Raw genomic sequence first — 17743 nt, 5'->3', positions numbered from 1 at the left:
ATGTGAGAGTTGGACTGTGAAGAAAGCTGAGCATTGAAGCATTGATGCTTTTGAACTGTGGTGCTGGAGAAGACTCTTGAGAGTCCCTTGGACTGCAAGGAGATCCAACCAGGCCATCCTAAAGGAGACCAGTCCTGGGTGTTCATTAGAAGGACTGATGCTGAGGCTGAAACTCCAATATTCTGGCCACCTCATGCAAAGAGTTGACTCATTGGAAAAAACCCTGATGCTGGGAGGGATTGAGGGCAGGAGGAGAAGGGGATGACAGAGGATGAGATGGCTGGATGGCATCACTGACTCAATGAACATGAGTTTGGGTGAACTCCGGGAGTTGGTGATGGACAGGGAGGACTGACATGCTGTGATTCATGGGGTCGCAAAGAGTCGGACACGACTGAGCAACTGAACTGAACTGAACTGATAAGGGTGGTGTCATCTGCATATCTGAGGTTATTGATATTTCTCCTGGCAACCTTGATTCCAGCTTGTGCTTCATCCAGCCCGGCATTTCACGTGATGTACTATGCATATAAGTTAAATAAGCAGGGTGACAATATATAGCCTTGACCTACTCCTTTCCCAATTTGGAATCAGTCCGTTGTTCCATGTCAGGTTATAACTGGACATAATGGATCTCATAAAGGATTGCAATAAATATTGTGGGAGGAAGGTGGGGAGGGAAGGAGAAAAGATGTAAGGGAGGAAGGAACGTTGATTGTGCTCACAAAAAGAGAAAGAAATGCTCACAAAAAGAAGAGATCTTCAGAGTTCCTTCCATCTCTATGATTCTAGAATATTAGTAACTATGACAAGGAAGCCCATGGTGAATTACAAAGATTTCAAAGGCAACCAAAAGTCACTGCAAAAAACGGATTCAGGCATCCTTGCCCTCCATCATCAATGAAACAGCCCTACCTTTAAAGATGATTACCAAGAAGTCCCCATTTTTTCAAATACTCACTAAATCTCCACTATTATGAATCCGGGTAGGGAAAATCCATCAAAACATGAAAATATTCACCCACCAACTTCCAGTTAGTCCCCTTGCAAAAAAAACCCTCCCAACTTAATATCCATGACTGTTTCCACCTATCTAGTTAACACCTTGTCCCTTGGGTGATGTAAAGATTTTGCATAATAAAATTAAAATACTGTACAATGAAAATTTGTTAGAAAGTAAAATTCAGATCTTCCAACAAAAGAAGGATTTGGACTTTCCTGTTACATACGTTCCAGTAGAGATGGGTGTATGTGGCTTTCTTGTCCTTCATCGGCCTAACTCTTCAGGGAGAGCTTGATTGCAGAAAACCTTCACAGACCTCCCTGTGTAGTCAAATCTTTTATAAACACTTAGGGCACCATGTACTCTTCAGAACAGCACTCACTACTGTTAACATTTTATATTTATTCATGGAATTGTTTAACTATCTCCTCTTGATGAGTTTAAGTTCCGTGAGGGGACCTTGGGTTTGCTCAACATTCATTGCATCACCAGTGTTTGGCAGAGAGCAGGCATGACATACATACTTTTACAGCAAATGAATTACATAATAAATTCACAGGAGCAGCACGTTAAACCCAGATGAGATCAGAATGCTCTTTGTTCTTAAAAAAAAAAAAAAAAAAAAAAGTACTAAAAAGCCAAAACAAACTGCTCTCAATATGACTCTATATTTCTCAAAAAAAATAAAAATAAAAATGTAGCTAGCATTCTTCCCTCAACCACCCTTTTTCATTCTTCTGGCTTAAGCAGATTTTGGTTCTTTAAAAAAAAAAAAAAAAAACCGCTATTTGTGCTTTTAAAAGTAATATAAGAAATACAAGAAAACATTCATGTTTACAACTTTTCTGAAAAAAAGAGTAGAAGACCGCTACTGCTAAGTCGCTTCAGTCGTGTCTGACTCTGTGCGACCCCATAGACAGTAGCCCACCAGGCTCCCCCATCCCTGGGATTCTCCAGGCAAGAACGCTGGAGTGGGTTACCATTTCCTTCTCCAATGCATGAAAGTGAAAAGGGAAAGTGAAGTCGCTCAGTCGTGTCCGACTCTTAGCGACCCCATGGACTGCAGCCCACCAGGCTCCTCCATCCATGGAATTTTCCAGGCAAGAGTACTGGAGTGGGGTGCCATTGCCTTCTCCGAGTGGAAGACTGGCCCACCAGATTTTAAAACATAGTTAAAAGCTCACTGTAACAATTTATTATCAAAGCAGATAGAAACAGGTAACAAACAGAAAGTACTTAAAATACATAACCAAGTACATACGTGAATTTAATGAAATCGCAACCCACTCCAAGTACTCTTGCCTGGAAGATCCCATGGACGGAGGAGCCTGGTAGGTTACAGTCCATGGTGTTGCAAAGAGTCGGACACGACTGAGCGACTTCAGTTATTTCAGTTAAAGACAGTATTTAAAATCAGTGAGGAAAAGGAGGGTAATCCATTAAATTGGACTCAGAGAGGTTAGGTAATTTGCCCAAAGTCAAACACCCATAAGTGGTGGGTCAACGATTCTCTCTGATTTTCTAATTATCTTTTTCACTCAGAACTCGACCTGTTAAACATTTCGCTATCCTTTTTAAAATCTCCGTACTGCCAAGGCTTTTTTCTTTTTTTCTGCCAAGCCTTTGACAGGGCAATGCAAATAGAAGGCATCAATGAATCAGACCACAAAGGCACGCAGGGAGAAAAAGATTAAAAATTAAATGTGGTTATCTGATGAGAACGCCCACCCAGACCGACAGGCCGAAGGCAGGCCCGTGGGCGAGTCTAGGACCCCCGGAGGACTTGCGTCTCGGAGGTGGCCTCGCTCGTGTAACGTGGCGCCGGCAGGTGCACCAACCTGCTTGGCGCAGGACCCTCAGGACTCTGCTCGCGCGAGACCGAGCCGACGACACCGAGCCTGCGCAGGGTAGACCCCAGAGCCGGTGGGAGGTGGCCTGGGGGCGGGCCCGCGAATTGGCCGGCACAGCCGGCTGCGGGAAGGTGAACGGCCCCCTGCGGGAGTACGCCGGAAGTGACCGGCCACCGCTGGAGCGGTGTCAGGGGTGGTGGCCCCGCGCCCAAGGGAGGAACAGGGGCAGAGCGCTGGTGGCCGTGGAGGGGGCCCCCTAGGGGTGGCCTGGCGGTGAGACCATGCCGCGATCGCAGAACTGGGGGGCCCCAGGAAGAGAGTTGGGGAGCAGATCTTCGGAGTTGGGCGCTGAACTCTCATTTCTCTGTCAGGCGAGTGTATACTCCTCGGTTTTGTCTCATCACAACAAAGATTTGGAGTGTCCGACATTAAAGCCCTCGGAGTGTCATAGCTCTCTGGTCTTGGACAGACCGTGTTATAGCTCTTAGACAAATCAGTGTTACAGCTCCATGTTACAGTGTTACAGCTCTATTTTATTTAGATAATAACAAAATCCATCCTCGAGATGTGACGGCATGTCAACTCAAAGACACGAAGAGAAGAGCGGTCCAGCGCACCAGAGCTTAGGGTCCTTTTTTTATATGCCCGCACCGCCCCCCTCCCCCCCGCCCCCGACACACACATACACACCAGCCTGCCCTGTGTAAATTGGGTTAGCCAGGAGTGTTGTTTGTTCTACCTGAGGTCCTCACTCCGGTCCTCGGACCTTCCTTTGTTCTATTTTCGCGGGCTTCTCTCTTTCTTGTCTTTTAGCCACCGCCATTCTGGACTCCTTCTCCCTATTCTAACTACCTAACATCACCAAAAAGGGAGAGAGTCTGCAGCTTTCAGGACCTAGGCGCCTTGGCCCTCATTTTGGTCTTGGCAAGCCCCGCCCATCCCCAACTCCCCTCCTCCGCTGTGTCCCCTTTTTACTTTCTGTTCCAGTTCCCTCCTGTGAGTTCTGCAAACCACATCTCTCCCAGGCCCAGAATCAACCCCCAGGTGTGAACTGACCTTGCTCCTTGTCCAGTGCTGTGCCAAGCGCATTTGTAGATGTAACTTCAAGTACAAGATCGGGTTTCTACTCTCCAGGAATAACGGACAGCCCCGTTGGGAAGACTAGACTGAACCACAGGAATGAACTGTATGGTTCAGACACGTCCTAATACCTGATCTAAAATGTTGGTACTGTTGGAGCTCAGAAAGGGAGGGACTTGGGCTGGTCTCTTCTTTGTGAAGATCTGTATACTTTTTTTGGTATAGCTTCAAAAGTCATTTTCTTAGGGAAGCCTCCCAGGATTGCCATCTCCCACTTTAAACTGTTCATCTTTTTTAGCTTGTTTAGTTAAACAAGGGTCTGTTTCACAAGCACTTACTACCTGGTGTCGTGTCTTAAGTCTTCCAGGCCCCTAGGCAGGGACTCTTGTCTTAGGTAGTAGTGAAGTTGCTCAGTCGTGTCCGACTCTTAGCGATCCCGTGCACTGTAGCCTACCAGGCTCCTCCATCCATGGAATTTTCCAGGCAAGAGTACTGGAGTAGGTTGCCATTTTCTTCTCCAGGGGATCTTCCCAACCCAGGGATCAAACCCAGGTCTCCCGCATTGCAGGCAGATGCTTTACCGTCTGAGCTACCAGGGAAGCCCCTCTTGTCTTGTGTAGCATCATCTAATGCATGAATAAGAATTTAAAGGATTGAAATAATAATAATAAGGATTGAAATAGTAGAAGGTACTAACTAAGATGAGCCTGAAACAGTGGAAGGTATTTGTGAAAGTCAGAGATAGTAAAAGTTTGGCCAGATTACTTTGTAGACACATTTTACACCACCGCCGCCCCCCCCCCCCCCGCCCCCAGCCACCCCAGCCTCACCCTGCAGCTTGTGGGGATCTTGGTTTCTGATCAGGGATTGAACTCCAGCCATAGCAGTGGAAGTGCCAAGTCCTAACCACTGGACCATCAGGGAGTTCCCTCTAGACAAATTTTCTTGACTCATGCTGTTTGTTTTTACTTGAACTAGTGGCCAATATTTTAAAGTCAGAAAATTTCTTTCACATCTACTCACTCAAAAGTCTGGGGTTTTAGCATCTCTTGGAAAATCAGAAGATGTGGCCAAACAGGACCCATGTGTCTGCATGGTACAATTAGCAGGAATTGAGTAGCAGTTCCCTCCTTTAGACTCAGTGTAAGATTCTCAGGTATCCAGTCCCCACTAATCATTGTCTCCCAGACATTGAAGCAAAGTACCAGCTGTCATTTACCACCTAGTTTTTGTTACTCGTTCTGATGAACTGCCTGGCCTTTTGCCGCATTTGATCTTGATGTAGATGAAGGAGAGTAGGAAGGAGCACAAGTAGGAGAGTCATGGGCAAAGGGACAGAATGGGAAGAAGCCTAGTATATGGGAATGTTAGGGAGGATTTGAGAGCATAGTTTCGCTCTTAGAGAATCATAGAGCGGGGCTATTGCTAGGAGTTAAATTGTACCCCGCAAAAGGATATGTTGAGGTCTTAGCCCCTCATGCCTCAGAAGGTGACCTTATTTGAAAACAGGGTCATTGCAGATTGTAGCTGGGTAAGACAAGGATGGGCCCCTACTTCAATATGACCAGTGTCCTTATAAGAAGATGGCCAAATGAAGAGACACAATGCCATGTGAAAATGGAGGCATATGCTGGAGTACTGCATCTGCAAAGCAAGGAACAAAAGGATTTCCTGCTGTCGCCAGAAGCTAGGAGAGAGACCTGGACCAGTTACTCTTAGGAGCCTTCAGGAGGAAGCCACCCAGGCAACACCTTCCTTTCAGACTTCTAACTTCCAGAACTGTGAGAGAATAAATGCCTATTGTTTTAAGTTACCTGGTTCATGGGACTTTGTCATGGCAGCCCTAGGATATAATCCAGCTCTGTGAGTCAATGATAAGCTTTTATTTCCTTTAATGGGTGATAGAAGAAATCATGATAGATTTTTGCTCATTGGTGTAAGCCATGCCTTAGAAAATTATTTCATTTGACAGTGTTCTTAGCACTGATTGGAGCCAGAAAACATGTTTAGAGATTTTACAAGAATCCAAGCATGGAGTGAGAACATTTTGAGTTAGATGGAGTTGGAGCAGTTTTCAGTCTTAGGTAAAATATACAGACAGAAGGGATAGAGAAGGAGAAGTCCACAATGACTACACCAGTGCTTCTCAGATTGTAGCAAAGCTAAGGAATCACCTGCAGCGTGAGCTGGATGAGCACAGATTGCTGGGCCCCTCCCCAACAGACTGATCCTGTGGGTCTTGGCGATGCTTCAGAATTTGCATTCTACTAAGCTCCTGGGTGAGGCTGATGTTGCTGCTGTATGGATCACATTTTTGGTAAACTACTGTGTTTCTGGCTTAGAAAAGTACAAGCCCCACTAGGGGCTTCTTCACCAGAGTATCCCAGGACCTAGAACAGTGACTGGACACTGTAGGCTCACTGTAGGCACGTTAAATATTTATTCAATAAAAAGTAGTCATTTGGGCAGAAACAGCTGTAAGAAGGGGGAATACATTTAGAAGCAAAATGATGAGTTCATTTTTATACATTTGATTCTTCTTGACTGCCAGTAAGACATTGGACTGGAGATGAATTGTGAATATAGGCTACAGTGTAAGTGAGGAGTTAGAGTTTTAGATTTATGATTCATTTTGGACAAAGGTGATCACTGAAGCCAGAGTTGATATGGTCATTGAGACACAGAATATAAAAGGAGAGGACTAGGAGCTGAGCCTTAGTAACACTAACATTTAATGGCTGGAAAAGCTGAAAGGGTAAAGACAATGAAAAAGTAAAGTAAAGTGGGTGGAGTATCGTGCATTATGGAAGCTGATAGAGACAAGAATTTCAGGAATTATTTAGTCAAGGGGAAGGAGGAAGAAAGATAACCTGCTGCTGCTGCTGCTAAGTCGCTTCAGTCGTGTCCGACTCTGTGCGACCCCATAGACGGCAGCCCACCAGGCTCCACCGTCCCTGGGATTCTCCAGGCAAGAACACTGGAGTGGGTTGCCATTTCCTTCTCCAATGCATGAAGGTGGAAAGTGAAAGTGAAGTCGTTCAGTTGTGTCCAACTCTTCGCGACCCCATGGACTGCAGCCTACCAGTCTCCTCCGTCCATGGGATTTTCCAGGCAAGAGTACTGGAGTGGGGTGCCATTGCCTTCTCCAGAGAGATAACCTACTATTCACTTATTCAATGATTTTTTAATTGAGCACCCACTATGGTCCAGGTAGTGGTCCAACACTGCACAAAATAAAGCCCCCCACCCCCATGGAGCTTACACTCTTGGGAGGCTTACACTGTAGTGATGTGTGGCTTTCTGTACATTGGGGTGGGTTTTCTGGTTTTTACTGTGCCGTGCAGCTTACAGGATCTTAGTTCCTCAACCAGGCCACAGTTGTGAAAGTGCCAAGTCCTAACCACTGGACCATCAAGGAATTCCCAGGGTGGTTCTGTTTGTTTGTTTGTTTTTAATGTGTACAATAACACTTTGGAATAAGTGATATTTCTGTTTTACATTTGCAGAAATGATGGTTGGGGAAGATGAAGAAGCTGGGACTCTAACTTGACTCTGCTGGCTTCCAAGCCCTGTTCTTTTCAGAACCCTAAGCTGCCTCTAAGCTGTAATCACTAGGGTCACTTTTCTGCTTTAGATACTACTTATATACTGATGATTCCAAAATCTGTGTGTCCATTTTAGATTTTCCTCCTGGGTTCCTGACCTGCTGATCCATCAGCTTCTCAGAAGTTTCCTCCTGGATGCCTCACAGTTAAGTCAAATATGACATGTCTGAAGTGGAATTCACCAGCTCCTCCCCCTCACCTCCACTTTTTCACTCCCACTACCCAGTCTTTTTTTTTATGTAACTTTAAACTTTTTATTTTATATTGGGGTATAGCCGATTAACAATGCTCTGGTAGTTTCATGTGAACAGCAAAGGGAGTGAGCCATATATATACGTCTATCCATTCTCCCCCAAACCCCTCTTCAATCCAGCCTGGCACATAACACTGAGCAGAGTTCCATGTGCTATACAATAGGTCTTTGTTGATTATCCATTTTAAATATAGCAGTATTAGTGTACCAGTTCTTAATTTATCATATCTCGACTCCAAATCTACCCTTCTTTGCTTTGCTTATGTTACTAGATCTGAACCATCTCCTTTGCCAGCTGGTACAAGACTTATATTTTGTCAACAGAGGTTGCTGGAGGGAAATGCAAGGCCATAGGAAAAAGAAGGAACTTCTTTTGCTGGTGCTGGTGTGCTGTGTATTTATGGGTGTGGTTGCCAACAGATCAGCTAGGGTGAGTGCCACTCACCCTAGTGATTGCTTCTTGTGAACCCGTTCTGGCCTGGACACAGGGCCCAGCAGGTTCCTACCCCATCAAACAGGCCACTTCCAGCTCCAGACTGCCCACCTCCTCCAGTGAATTCCTCCACCACCCTGCCGGCCACTCCTACACACCAGCTCCAGCCTGCACCCCAGTAGGTTTCTTCTCCATCAATAGAGTGTGTGTTCCTGTGATAGCCACAATCCCTCTGAAAAATGTCTAAATCTCAGTGCCAGCAGGGAAGAGTCTTATTCTAAGTTCCTTGTTCTTCCCTCTACCTCCCTCTTAGACCTTCTGGTGTAGGAAAGAGGTGAAATTTGTATTTTAGGAATTATAGAATGGTCTGCTTATCATTTCAGATTCTGAGACCAGGAGTAAGATAAAAGATTGGAAGTCAAAGATGGAAATTTCAGAAGAAAAAGATTCAGCAAGGGCTGAAAGAAAGACTCCCAAGACAGATATCCCAAGACAGATATCCCAGGAACGTGGGTTATTTGAAACTGATGATCCTGAGGACAGGTTATTGAGGTATTGGATAAGCTCCTTAGATGATTCAGTGAGACATCCCTCTTCCCAAGAGAGAGGTATCAGGGAAGTGAATGTGATCCCCAAAAAAAACGATTGCAGGAGAGAGAGGCCATGGATGTAAGGAAAGAGAAAAAACCCTTTCTGCAGGAGAAAGATCCCACAGATATGAAGTCTGTGGTCAGAGCTTCAAACAGAAGTCAGAAATAACTGAACATCAGAAAATTGATAATGTAAAGAAAACCTATGAATGTAAGGAATGTGGGAAAACTTTCAATCGAAGCTCAAACCTGATTATACATCAGAGAATTCATACAGGAAAGAAACCATATGTATGTAGTGAATGTGGAAAAGACTTTAATCAAAGTTCAAATCTTATTATACATCAGAGAATTCATACAGAAAATAAACCTCATATATGTCATGAATATGGAAAAGACTTCAATCAGAGCTCCAACCTGGTTTGACATAAGAGAATTCATAATGGTGAGAATCCCTATGAATGTAAAGAGTGTGGGAAGGCCTTCAAGGGGAGCTCGAACCTTGTCCTGCATCAGAGAATTCACACTGGAGAGAAGCCATATGTATGCAATGAATGTGGGAAGGCCTTCAATCAAAGCTCAGATCTTATTATTCATCACAGAACTCACACTGGAGAGAAACCCTATAAATGTTATGAATGTGGACAGACTTTCAGTCAAAGCTCACACCTGGTCACACATCAGAGAATTCATACTGGAGAGAAAGGCTTCAAGGGCAGCAACTGTGAAAAGACCTTCAGGCAGTGCTCCCACCTCACTGAACACCAGAGACCACAGTGGGGAGAGACCCCATGAATGTTGCAAATGTGGGAAATCCTTCAGTGGACACACGGCATTTCTGAAACATCAGAGGCTACACACTGGCAAGGAACTTGAATGTGAAAAAGCCTGTACTTCTGACTTGGATCTTATCCAACAACAGAGAATGCACGGGAAGAAAAATCTTATGATGTACTAAGTGTGGAAAATATTTCCAGGGAAGTTCAGATCTAATTCGGCATTGGATAACTCACACTGGAGAGAAACCCTATGAATGCAGTGAATGTGGGAAAGCTTTTGGCCAGAGGTCGCACCTTATGACACATCAGAAAAGTCACACTGGAGAGAAACCCTATCAGCGCAATGAATGTGCAAAAGCCTTCCGGCAACGTTCGCTCCTCATCCAGCATCACAGAATCCACAGTGGCGAGAAACCTTGTGAATGCAAGGAATGCACAAAAGCCTTCATCTGGCGCACAGCTTTTCTCAAGCATCAGAGACTTCATACTGGAGAGAAACTTAAGGAAGTTGGGAAAACATTCAGCAAGGAAAAATTGCTTAGAGAAGAGCAAAGAATTCACCAAGAAGAGAAAGCTTATCAGTGCAGTCAGTGTGGTAGAACTTTTCGGGGCAGCTCAGACCTCACCCGACATCAGATAACTCACTCAGGAGAGAAACCCCATGAATATAAGGAATGTGGGAAAACTCAGAGCTCAGACCTTATGCAACATCACAGAATACATAGTGGAGAAAAACCTAACGTGTGCAATAAATGTGGGAAATCTTTTAGGGACAGCTCAGATCTCATTAAACACCACTGTGTTCACACTGGCGAGAAACCCTATGAATGCTCTGAGTGTAAGAAGGCCTTCTGTCAGAACTCACACCTTGTTAGTCACCAGAGAATTCACACTGGAGAGAAAGCCTTTGAATGTAACCACTGTGGGAAGGCCTTCAGCAGGCACACAGCTTTTCTTAAACATCAGAAACTTCACACTGGAAAGGAGCTTGGGGAACACAAGAGAGTCCTTAAATATGACTTACTCTAATAGGAAACAGAAACCTAATGAATGTAGAAAAAGCTTGATGGAGACCATGTCTTATTGCACAGTAAAGGGTTTTTATTGCTGAAAACCATTTGAAAGTAGGAAAACATTTGAAGAGCCCTAATGGATGGAAAACATGTAAGTGTAATGTGGGCAAGCTCTTGGACATAATCACCTTTTCTCTGCTTTATATCTGAAACTGGCATATGATCCAGAGGATACAATTACTTGAGAATGTTTCAGAGGACTTCCATTGTTGTTAACACCATTAGAAATCACTTTGCCAACAACCCCTGAACTAAATTCTTCATGGAAGGAGCCATTTCAATCTTGACTACCTAGTCTAGTGACAAGTATAAATCTGCTTTAAGTACTTTAGGGTGATTAAATCTCTCTGGAATGAGTTCTTCCTGTTAGATATATATTTTATATATATTCCCCTTTTATCTCCTTATAAAATACGCTTATGTATATGTGATAATACTAATTAGAATGAACCATTAATTGAGAGGAAACAAAAACTAATAGAAATGACTCGACAACAGGAGAGCTGAAGGCCAGGATACAAGAGCCAAGTGAAGTGTACCCCAGAGAAAGAATGATAATGACTAGTATCAGGAAATAAAAGAGCAAAGGAAAGGACAGTGGATGTTGGAAATAGGACTAGACTGAGTGCCAGGGCAGAGCATTTAGGTGACCTGAATTGGTAGGAATTAAAGCAACAACTTTGAAAGGTGAAGTGATTAGAGGAAAGTGGTTTTGTCTTGAACCAGAGCTTTGTAATTATTTGAGAATTGGAGACTTTAAGCAGAACTCTGAAAGAGATTAGTCATCTTTAATCTGATAACTGATATTGGTAATTAGGCCCTGTTTATCTGTGCAGTCAAACACAATTGTCAAATATTTCTTGTACCATGAACTACTGGTAGATTGTATATGAAATTACATGTATCAGCAGACAAGAAAGTTACCAAATGGGACACTGTAAGGTGAGAATTTCAACCTATATCTTTCCTCAGTGGGAATAGCTTGTGAGATGCACAGAGGGGATCAGTGGTTCTCAACCAGGGTGATTTTTGCTTCCCAGAGGGCATTTGGCAATGTCCCAGAGACATTGTGGTTGTCACAACTGGGAAGAAAATATTGGCATCTAAAAAGCAGAAATGTTGCTAAATATCTTACAATACATAGCTCACTCTACCCCCAAAAAAGAATTATCTGACCCTAAGTGTCAACAGCACCCTGGATGAGAAGCCCTGCCCTTGGATATTTATAACACCAGTCACCAGGGGCCATTTAAGGAAGCATTTCAGTGTGATATGGGTAGTGGCAGTGCATCCCAATAGGAACCCAGAGTCTGATAGAAAACTAGTTTGATGAACTATTTCAGGAGAAGCAGTGTGGTGTAATGGAGGGGACGCAGATGTGGGTTTGAATCCCAGTAGGACATGTTGGCCTCAGGACCTGGAACAAATTATGTAACCCTTCTGATCCTTATTTTCCTTACTAATAAAATGGTGATAAAATAATCTACCTCCTGGTGTAATTGTGAGCTTTAAATGAGAAAACTGAAATCTACTGTTGACACACAGAAGGGCATCTTGAGCTTTAACCATTTTAAAACAAAAGATGAAGTATTTACAAGCAAAATAAAAGATGTGTAAGAATACAGTGCTGTGTTGTGGCTGGTGTAAAAAAGAAGGACCCCTTAAAGTTCAAAGCACTGGGGGCTAGGGCTCCTCCACAAGCGCGTCCTGAACAGCAGTGGGATATCTTCAAGTGGAGAAGCCCATCCACACCATCCCTGAAAGCTGGCTACTGGGGAATCCCCTGGAAGTCCAGTGGTTAAGACTCGGTTCTTTCACTGCCTTGGGCTTGGGTTCAGTCCCTGATCCTCACAAGCCACATGGTGCAGCCAAAAAATCTCTTCTTCATGCCATTGAGGACCCTCTCCCAACACACTATCAAATCTACCAAACACACTAGTGACATTGGTCACTAAATCTACTCCTTATTTGGCTTCTTTTCTTCAACTCATTTCCTCACTGAAGCAGGATGGGTTTGAATGTAGCAGTTGATGTTTAAAATTGAGCAGGTAATATGTTGATGTCCCTTGGCTGCAGCTACAGTACAAGTCATTTCTCATTTCAGTTGCTGAATCTCTGATGATATAAAGATTTGGAAGAACTTTCTTCCTATGTCTGAAGTTGAGAAGATTAGAAGACCTAAAATTCTGGTCAGCCATGTACATGAGTTAAGCCTATTGTGAAGAAGACCTTAAGCAACTGGGGACAAATTTGGAAGGACTGGCTTGTCTGTCTCTGGAGTTTTGTTAGAATCTTGAGTATAATGATTTCTCCTGATTACCTCTGAAGGGTATCCATGCATTTTTTGGATGTGTGATCAAGGAGACTGTACCCGCCCACAATGTGCTTTCTTTCCTTTTAGCATAAAGAATCTCTGGATCAAATCTGGCAGCACCTTGCGACCCTGAGGGTGAAAGTGAACAAGTCTTCTGTGAGCCTTGGTCTTCCAATACTGTTCTAGTTGTCTTGGAACTGTTCACCTTTTTAATCCATCATGTACACCACTGCTTGATTTTCTTCAAATACTGCTTTTATCATCTCACACACAAACAAACGCAAACTCACATTCAAAAAGGATCCAGTGGCTGCCCATTTTACTAAAGTTTAAAGTTCTTGGCTTGGCATTTAATATGCTCTCTCATACTGACTTGTCTCTCACTTCATGAAAGCTTCCAGTCTGAGGCCTGGTCTAATTACTGTCCCTAAACCGCTAACAGCTAATGCATTGTCCTAACTCTTATCTCAGGTTGCCTTGATCCCCTGCAGCTTTCAGAGTCCCTATCACTTAAAATAACCTTTTTCTTTAAACATGAACATGTCTGACAGGTTCTGATGAACACACACTCAATTCTTTAAAGAAAAATGCCTTGGCACTTTTTCCCCCACATTGTTTATTGTAAGCAAAATTCAAGCACTGAAGCATGGCTTGTTTGAATGAACAAACCAAAGTCCTTTGTTTCTCTGGCCTCAGAGCTTACAAGAAGCCATTATTACACTGTAAATCTTTTATGTATATTCTCTTGTTTTCTTTACACTTCCTACACATTTAGCTTTTTGAAAACAGGGAGCTATGTTTTTGTATCCCCTCACCTGTAGCCCAGACCTAGATTTACATAAATAATTTTTTTCAATAAATGTTTGAATGAACATGCATGTTTATAATTTTCTAGTTTTGTGTTGGTTGTTGAAAACTATAGTCATCACAAGAGCATAGTATGTGTAATTTCCTTTCTTTTCTTTCCACTCTAGATACAGCCATAAACTAGTCAGTATAGGAAAAATTCAGGTTAAATTATATTTTGCTTGGTCAAAGTATCTGTTTTGAATTGGTGACTGGTTTCTAGGTAAGTGTTTTGGGGGGAGGGGAAGGTGGCAGGTTTGGCCACACCTCACCAGGCTTGTGGAATCTTAGTACCCCCAACAGGGATGGCACTCGGTCCAGGCACTGAAAGCACCAGAGTCCTAACCATTGGACCACCAGGGAATTCCCTCTAGTTAAGTATTTTAGTGATTCCCATTTGAAATGTTGTTTGCCAGAAAATGGTACTTCATGTTATATCTAAAAGTAATTGCTCTCTAGCACTTTCCTGAGATCTTGTACCCCCAGAATCGGGTTGTTTTATACACATCTGGCTGGTGCACACAATTTTGGTAATTTATATTTTGCTAAAAGATATTTTTATTGGGACTTCCCTGGTGGTCCAGTGGTTAAGGATCTGCCTGCCAATGCAGAAGACACAGGTTCGATCCCTGATCCAGGAAAATCCCATATGCATTGGAGCAACTAAGCCTGTATACCACAACTATTGAGTCTGTGCTCTAAAGTTCGGGCACCAAACTTTAAAGTTCACTACTGAGCCTACGTGCCACAACTAAAGAAAAGCCTGTGTGGCAACAAAGACCAAGCACAGTCAAAAATAAATAAATAAATAAATAATTTAAAAGAAAAAAAAAGATATTTTTATCTAGATTTTTCAATATCCTACCCTAAAGCTGAGTGAGATGGTCTCTAATTATTTTCATCTCTTCTGATTCTGTTGTTATGTTTTATTTCTCATTCCAATTCTTAATTTTTCTTGTTCTTAATCAGGCTCTAAACAAGTTTATCTATTTTGCTGCTTTTTTCAAGGAAATTAACGTTTGAATTTATTCCTTCTACTATTTTTAAATTTGTTTTTTATCTTTACTGATTCACTCTTCTTTGCTTCTTTAGGTTTATTTCACTATGCTTTTAAAGTTTCTTAAGGTTAGTTTTAAATTGTTTTATATCTTTTTTCATTAACAGGGGATGCAGTTGTTGTTATTCTTCAGTTGTGTCCAACTCTTTGCAACCCTATGGACTGCAGCAAGCCAGGCTTCCCTGTCCTTCATTATCTCCCAGAGCTTGCTCAAACTCATGTCCATTGAGTCGATTATGCCATCCAACCATCTCATCCTCTGTCATCCCCTTCTGCTTCCAGCTTTCAATCTTTCCCAGTGTCAGAGTCTTTTCTAGTGAGTCGGCTCTTCACATCAGGTGGCCAAAGTATTGGAGCTTCAGCATCAGTTCTTCAGTGAATATTCAGGACTGATTGCCTTTAGGATTGACTGGTTTGATCTCCTTGCTGTCCAAGGGACTGTCAAGAGTCTTCTCCAACACCACAGTTCAAAAGCATCAGTTCTTTGGTGCTCAGCCTTCTTTATGGTCCAACTCTCACATCCATACGTGACCACTGGATAAACCATAGTTTTGACTAGATGGACCTTTGTTGGCAAAGTGATGTCTCTGCTTTTTAATACTCTGTCTAGGTTGGTCATAGCTTTTCTTCCAAGGAACAAGTGTCTTTTAATTTCATGGCTGCAGTCACCATCAACAGTGATTTTATGGTGTACATTTTCAAGTATGGCTGTTGCTAAGTCCCATAGATTTTACCATGAAGTGTTCTCTTTATTGCCTTATAAGTGCTTTGTAATTTTTCTTTTGATTTCCTTTTTTGATCCAGTTGGATTCTTTTCTTTCTAGGATTCATACTATTTTGCTCATTCTGTTTTTTGCCATGTTAATTTGGATGCTCTACTGTTCTTTTCCATTCTCATCATGGTTGCCTTTCCTTCCCGAGAACTCATAATCAGGCATATGTTTGTTATTATTGGGAAAGCAGATAGCAGTAATTTCCTCTATCAACAAGTCCTTTTCCTCTACCCCAATTAACTACATCCTTAGATTTCATTTTTCTTCTCACCAGAAATTGTTTTTATTTACTGATGGACATGCATAGGCCTTTTCAAACTGTTCATGGGGTGACAAACCTAGACAGCATATTAAGTAGCAGAGACATCACTTTGCTGACAAAGGTCTGTATAGTCAAAGCTATGGTTTTTCCAGTGGTCATGTATGGATGTGAGAGCTGGACCACAAAGAAGGCTGAGCGCTGAAGAACTGATGCTTTTGAACTGTGGTATTGGAGAAGGCTCTTGAGAGTCCCTTGGACAGCAAGGAGATCAAACCAGATTGATCCTAAAGGAAATCAACCCTGAATATTCACTGAAGGACTGATGCTGAAGCTGAAGCTCCAATACTTTGGCCACCTCATGCGAAGAGCCAACTCACTGGAAAAGACCCTTATGCTGGGAAAGATGGAAGGCAAAAGGAGAAGAGGGTGACAGAGGATGAGATAGGTGGATGGCATCATCGACTCATCAGTGGACATGAGTTTGAGCAAACTCTGGGAGATAGTGAAGGACAGGGAAGCCCGACATGCTGCAGTCCATGGGATCGCAAAAAGTCGGACAGGACTGAGCAACTGAATAACAACACTTTCTCCTTAAGGGTAACTTCTTTCTCCGGCTGTGGCCCTCTAATCAGGTCTGGGAAGATGTAAGTGGAAAACAGAAGGTAGAGGAGGAAAGGCTGCAAAGAGGCCACGCATAGGGTAGAACTTCCCGGCCATTTCTATCAGCTTGGGCAGGACCCTGGATCCACAACTGAACAGAGAAGCAAGGCACGCCAATCTTTAGGTAAAAAGTTCGGCCCACACCTGCCCCACCCACTCCAGGACTGCAATTCCCAGAGCCCTCCGCGACAGGGGAGGCCTTGGGTGCGCAGGCTCACACCTGCCCTCCCTGGTTAGCTGGAAGCGCGAGCTGCTCAAAAGTGGCTAGGTGTAAGCTCTGAGTCCTCTAAGTGGAAGCTTAGCGGCGGCCCTCAGGGTGTCGCCCGCTGGCCCGCTCTGCTGTAGCCGGTCCAGGAAGGCAGCGGCGGTTGCCGCAGTGAACACACCCCGCGGGCAGCTCTTTGAGGAGCCGAGGACAGATGGCGCGCCTTTGCACGGAAAGGAGTCCAGAGCCCCACGGTTCATGGAGGGCGGGGGCTGGCCCGGGGCTCCTCTTCTCTGGAGATTCCAGGGCTTAAAGTGAAGGATGGGGAATTATAGCAGGCCAGGCGATCCGGCGGACCCCGTACCCAGTGCCGTGCGCAGGAATTCAACTGGGAACTGGCCACCGGGACATCACCCTGAGACACAGGCTTCCGCGCTCGTCTTCTGCGCCTCCCTCGGCCGTAGCCAGTGGCCCCCGTTTGTGTGCCTTTAATGGCCTCTGGGTGCGTTCCACTGCTTTCCCTCTAGATTTTCCTGACGCTGGACACTTTACCGAGACCAAGTCTTGCCCAATAGCTGCCCCTTAACAGGACCCTGCTACAGATCCTGGGCGTTTGAATAAGATTGCCTTAGAGGAAATTTAAACTGTTCTTTTGTTGTGGCCACTACTGAAATTTTAGGAAGAGGGAAGGAGCCATCTGGCAGGAGGCTTCACTCCAACACCTCTGAGAGTCAATAACTGAAAACAGGCCAGTCACCTTGCTCTGAAAGTTGCTCAGCTCCGAGCTCTGGAAATTTGGCTTTTGCTTCAAACTTGTTTCTTCCCATGAGATTCCAGAACACTCCCCTCTCCCCAACCCCTCGTGCTGTTTTCTCCTACTATAGCCTTTATCAAGTTGTAATATGTAGTGTAAAAAACACTTTATGTATCTGTCTACCAGACTTTCTCAAAGGTAGTGAC

The 17743-nt window shown here is 43.8% G+C and overlaps 1 protein-coding gene and 1 pseudogene across 2 annotated transcripts in view; one reads left to right on the top strand and one right to left on the bottom strand.

Annotated features, from left to right (window-relative positions):
- Positions 1-17743, bottom strand: part of ZFP3 (ZFP3 zinc finger protein) — an 87014-nt gene that overhangs the window by 34489 nt on the left and 34782 nt on the right. The window lies entirely within an intron of this gene.
- Positions 8132-10754, top strand: ZNF594 (zinc finger protein 594; annotated as a pseudogene).

The sequence above is a fragment of the Bos grunniens genome, chromosome 19 (genome assembly GCF_055505025.1).
Source record: "Bos grunniens cultivar Pamir isolate PY7600 chromosome 19, Bosgru_T2T1.0, whole genome shotgun sequence".
In the NCBI taxonomy this organism is placed as follows: domain Eukaryota; kingdom Metazoa; phylum Chordata; class Mammalia; order Artiodactyla; family Bovidae; genus Bos; species Bos grunniens.
This window is presented reverse-complemented; position numbering and strand designations above follow the sequence as displayed.